This window comes from Peromyscus maniculatus, chromosome 13 (assembly GCF_049852395.1).
Source record: "Peromyscus maniculatus bairdii isolate BWxNUB_F1_BW_parent chromosome 13, HU_Pman_BW_mat_3.1, whole genome shotgun sequence".
NCBI lineage: Eukaryota > Metazoa > Chordata > Mammalia > Rodentia > Cricetidae > Peromyscus > Peromyscus maniculatus.
In genome coordinates, this window is record NC_134864.1 from 51,414,012 (window position 1) to 51,419,949 (window position 5,938).

Here is a 5,938-nt window from a genome sequence, read left to right on the forward strand (position 1 = left end):
GCTCATCTCATCAGAGGAAGGAGAATGTGGTTGTAATGAGAATGATGCCACATTGTCCCTGATAGGTTTTATTAATTGGCGTTGAAGAAGACTATTTATTTTTTTGCTGTGGTTCTCAGTTGGATAAGGTTGAGGTTAACATGCTAAGCAAAGCAAGTCCATCAAAAACCTCAACGCTCCTTGTCTAACAAGTCTTTAAGGTTTCAAAGCATCTTTGTTAACCTGTAGACTCGATTTGTAGTTTTTGGCTCTTCATACACAGTCCTCACTGGGTCCAGAACAGAACTGAAGGTGGTAGCAGCATAAGAAGTTGGTAATGAGCTGAATCCTCCAGGAACTTCCTCCGCTATAGCTAAGAAAGTCTGGCAGGTTTCTCCATCATTTTGTCTCTCCTTGGTCTCCACATCAGAGAGGTGAAGATGCTATAATCAAACTTACCTCCCAGAGATGTGGTGAGGATGTAAGAGTTGATATTTGATGCCCTTGGGAGAGCAGTTGGCAAAAGCAAACACATGTAAATGTTTTTAAACTCAGTTATAAAGAATCTCACTGTCCAAGATTATCTCTGTTGAAGTAGTTGAGTTGAACTGAGCCTCATTCTTTGATTAGGACTTTTCCATTTCTAAACCTCTTCCACAGCTGTCCTGGCTGCTCACCAGGAGTGTGGGAACAGCTCTTCACCTGGCCTTGAGTCTGGAAACCCTGAGGGTAGAGATTGAGTGTAGAATGAGCTCTCTGTTCCTTGCCTCAGAACCTTCCCTTTCTTTTCCTTAGCTTGAGAGTGCCAAGATGGCAGCCTCTTTTCTTATGAGCCCTTCACGGAACAGGGCAAGCCCGAGAAGGTGCCTGAGTCACACCTGAGGATTGGCAGGTGGTGTTGCTAGGATCCTTAATGTAGGAATCAAAAGTGACATGGAGACTGGGCCTGAGGTGAAAAGTTAAGGTTAGAATTGAAGCCACATCACTGGTCCCTCCAGCTCTTTTCTGTTGTAATCTGTGGAAGTAAAGCAAGTTATCATTCAGAGTCTTCTTGTCCCCTTTTAAAGACTGCCTAAGTTTAATTCATCTACTTTGTTTTCATATGCCAGCATTGGCATTTGATAACAGCATAGCTGATTTATGGAGGGGGGACCTTGAGGTGAATTATTTATTCTCCCCATGTAAAGGATTAGCTATTTCTACTTTTAACGAATTTTTGTTGCAGTGTGTTTATGTATTTTCAGATGGATTGAGAAGTTCTCTGACCCTTAATATCATAAGGCTATTTGCAAATCATATTAAATGTCCATGTTTGAACTGATTAAAGCAAAGAAATGAAGATTTATATTAGTGAATATGACCCAAGAAATTTTTCTTAGTGTATAATCTTGTGCTCCAGTAGGAATACGTTCATGTAAGAACAGGGCTATAACTCAACAGACGACATTAGACGGGCCAGTCCAAGGCCCAACTCCTGAAGCACAGTTGGATCACCTAAAGGCAGCAGCCCCAAGGAGGGAGAGAGATGTTGAACTTTCAAAGGCATCAACAGCAGCTGCAGAACATTGATCCCTGAATAAGCCCATTGGATGATCAGAGGCTATGTTTTCTCTTTCTTGTTACGTATCTTCTGTCATCTATCTATCTACCTATCTACCTATCTACCTATCTACCTATCTACCTATCTACCTACCTACCTACCTACCTACCTACCTACCTACCTACCTATCTATCTATCTATCTATCTATCTATCTATCTATCTATCTATCTATCTATCTATCTATCTATCTATCTATCTACCTACCTACCTACCTACCTACCTACCTATCTATCTATCTATCTATCTATCTATCTATCTATCTATCTATCTATCATCATTTACCTACCATCTATTTGTCATCTATCTATAGTCTGTCTATCTATTCTCTCCATCTCTATATGTCATCTATTCTGAGTTGATAATTAAAATTCTTATGGTAAAAGATATTCCCGTCAACCTTGCTATTCCCTCTCCACCTGCCTAACTCTCTTTCCTCCATGATAATCACCTCTCTTAGTCTCCATCATATCTGCTGGAAATATTTTAATGTAAGCAAATTGAAGAGGGCAATTAGCCCTCAGAAGCTGGATAGTTCCATGACCCACTATGGATACCAAAAGCCATATTATAGACCCTTTATGAAATATGTAATTTATATGTATTATTACATGTACTTCAAAGAGACTCTGGGTCACTTACACACAAAACACTGTGTTGTTCTTCTAGATTATTTAGGGAATAATTGTAAGAAAAAGTCTTCATGTAAACAGTATAAACATTAATTTTTTTCAAATATTTTGTTCTTTGGCTGACTGAATTCATTGGTAGGGAAGACCAACTGTGTATCTTTAACCCACCCTTTTACATAAAATTTAGGGTTCTGGGTATATTATCCTTTGGTACCTAGTTTTTCAACTTAGCAAGACTTTGGGGGGGGGTCACCTCATATAAGAACATGGAGGTGTCAACACAATGCTATATCTTTGCTATATCAAATTTGATTCTATGTGGTGGCAATGTTTAGTGACTTCCCTACTCATGTACATATTGACAGTTCCTTTGTGTCATTTTGAGCAGCAGTGAATGGAGGCATAACCTTGTACACTTTGCAGGTCATGTGAGTGTGAGTTGGTCTTTAGGGTAACCTCTCTAGCATGATCTATGCGATTGGAAAGTTTATATGTGTGTAATTTGAATAGTTCTGAGTTTTCCTTTAGAGGGTTGTGTCCACTCCCACCAGCAATGCATGATGGTTTTATGCCCTGTGTGCTTGTGAGTATGTGTATCTAGGGAAAAGGAGGAAAGAGAAGAGAAAACAGAGAGTTTAAATTTCTTTGAAAGTTGTGATAAGACTTAAGAAAGAAGGATAGAGGAACAGAGTCTGGGAAAGACTCTTCTGGATTCCTGAACGTGAATGAGAAGGGCCATTGACTCTGGACGATGTTTGTAATACAGTAGCTAATAGTTCCACAGTCCTGACTGTGTGTCTGGAATGAATGGCTTTATTCTATTGACTGTTAGGAGATTAGATATGGTTCATCTTCATTTGGTTTTCTTCAGATTTTAGAAAACAAATATTGAATATTTGCTATGTGCCATAGTGTTGGTTGATGCAATTTTTTGTTGACAAAAATCCTGCCAAATGTCAACAGAATAGGAATTTTTGAAGCAAGCTATTATACCAACCGAGATTCTGCAGAAAACACCAATAGATTTAACTGTGGTTTTGTTTCAGGTGCTTTATGCTGCTCCCTGGAGAACGTTGGCAGCTGCAGGGCAAGGCAAGCGGCTGACTCACCTGGTGGAAGCAGAGGTACAGAGCTCATTACTGCAATGCACGTTGATGATGTGGTTTAATAATTACAGTTTAGTTTGGGGTGGGGGAAGGGGAAAACTTGATTGATTGTGATGTGGTGTGTGTGTGTGTGTGTGTGTGTGTGTGTGTGTGTGTGTGTGTGGTGTACTGTAATACTAAGCTAAGAAGTAAATCTAATTCAACTACATATCAGACTTAATCAATAGCTTACACTTAGGACATACGATGCAGTACTACAGTGGATATTGAGAAAAAGGCCTTCCCAAATCTGAAGGCATGGATGAAAAGTATCTCCTAGACCTTCAGGTAAATATACTGGTACCAGGAAGAAGAAGAACTAGAGGATAAAACCAAGTAACACTACAAGCTAGTTTCTCATATTTCTTTCTCTCCCATTCTTCCTTCTGCCCTAGGCTACCTTCAAGTTTTCTTCAAAACCCTGTCTCCTTGCTACTGTCACTGGTTTCTAGAGACCGTCTCTTTACCTCAGATGACCTTCTCTCTGTGTCCCTGATTGTGCTGCGGGACCTCGATAACTCTTGACCTATCTGCTCAATTATCGGAGCATTCTACACCATGGGCCGGAGTATCAGCTTCCATTTGAACTGTTCCTCAAGGGCTCACATGTCCGGGGCTGAGTTGCCAACTGATGTGCTTACAGGGTGTGAACGGATCCTGAGGACTCTGACCTAATCAGTAGATTAATTCCTTCACGGATTCGTAATCTGCCATCGTTATTGGGTATATTAATTATTTTTATCATTGCCATGAAAGAACACTTGACAGAGCCAGATTAAGGATAGAGGGGTTTATATTGGCTCAGGGTCTGAGGGAACGGTCCTTCGAGGCAGGAAAGACCTGGTGGCGGGAGTGTGAGGCAGCTGATCACACGGCATCCAGAGTCAAGAAGTAGATGCCCACGGGGGCTCACCTCACTTTCTCCTTTGACCCGGTCCAGGTGCCGCCCACATTTAAAGTGGGTTTCCCCACCTCAGTGAATGAAATCAAGACAATCCCTGGCAGGCCTGTCCACCAGCCCTCCGTGGTTCTAGATGCTGTCAAGTTGACAATTAATGCTACCCATTGGACAGACTCCTCACTCATGCCGTCAGCCGCTTCTCTGTTCTGGATCCCAGTCACATTACACCAGTGCTTTCAAGGAAACTTACCATGTCACTGATGAAGCCTAGCAATGGCTCTGCAATTTGATTTTCTTTCGGTGTTCCTATGTTTTATATTTATATATATATATATATATATATATATATATATATATATATTTATAATTTATTTATTTTTGAGACAGGATCTAATTATATACCCCCGACTGGCCTGGAATTTGCCACGTAACCCAGGCTAGCTCTGAATTCATGAACTGTCCTCCTACCTCTGTATGCAAAGTGCTGGGATTATAGGCATGTGCCACCATACCCTGTCCTTCAGTGCTATCCTGGGGACAGATTAGACCTTGTGGTTCAAGTTAGAAACCTGTGAGTCACTTGTAAGACATCACATTCCTCCATACCAATTCCACTGCCCAAACCTCTGGATCTTACCTCCTAAGTGTCTCCAAGGTGCACCCCTTTTAAGCCCGTGTCTCTGGGCTTTATTTTGTAATTCGAGCTGCCACTCTTGAATTACTAACTTCCCTCTCACCTGGTCTCTCTGCATCCAGTTCTCCTTCCTGTTTGTATGTCCATGGAGTCTAGTCTCTTATCAAGGCTGCGTCTCATGCATGATAACACACCACTTACTCAGGAATGCTTACTCGGCACTTGTTTTCACTTGTCATGAGAACAGTCCTGCGTTTTTTCTGTGTGATTTCTCAATTATTCCCTGCCTGACCCCATAGACACCGAGTTTGTAGGTGTGGTGACATCATCTGTATTTTTTTTTTACATCTCTCAGCTCTATAGCACGTAGAGAGAATTTAGCAAATATTTTTCTCTAATAGTTATCACAGAATTTTGCACATAGTTGGTACTAAACAGTCATGAGCATAGTTATCTACTAAATATTGAGTTAATTGACATTCAGTCGCTAGCCATCTAAAAGCACTGAAGGAAGGTTTTAAACCTTTATTTTTCATGGATGTAAGTTAACAGCTGCCGAGAATTTTAGCCACAGACGACAGAAGCCAGTTCTGATTTTGTAGAAATTTTTCTTAAAAATAAACAGGAGATTTTATAAAAATCACTGACGGTGTCACTACCATGAACTTGATTCTACAGTTTGCTCTGCTGTAATATCTACCCTAGTGCTCAGACTTGCTGGCCCTGGCAGGGCAGTGGGATAAAGCTGCAAGGGATCCTGGGAAAAGGAACTCTTCAAACAGAGCAAGCAGATGTAAAGCAGGCCACCCCCAACACGACCGATGTCCTTGGCAAACAGACAGCCAGGAAGCTGTATTTGTTCCTTGCTCATTCTGCGATTAGGTCTTGACATGTACACAGTAAGTCTAGCAATGTGGATCAAAGGCTCCCCCCCCTCCCCCGCCCCAGTTCTTTAACTGATTCCCCTGACTTTGTGGCTGATTGTTAAACTTCATCATTAGATACTCTAACAATCTAGAAAATTAATGGAATGTCATCTACCAAATGCT

General features: G+C 41.1%; 1 long non-coding RNA gene across 1 annotated transcript; it reads left to right on the top strand.

Annotated features, from left to right (window-relative positions):
- The first annotated feature begins 3,250 nt into the window (after positions 1–3,250).
- Positions 3,251–4,531, top strand: LOC143268368 (uncharacterized). Its single transcript, XR_013044223.1, has 3 exons — positions 3,251–3,333; positions 3,543–3,642; positions 3,750–4,531. It is a non-coding gene; the product is annotated as an uncharacterized LOC143268368 (long non-coding RNA).
- The last annotated feature ends 1,407 nt before the right edge of the window (positions 4,532–5,938 follow it).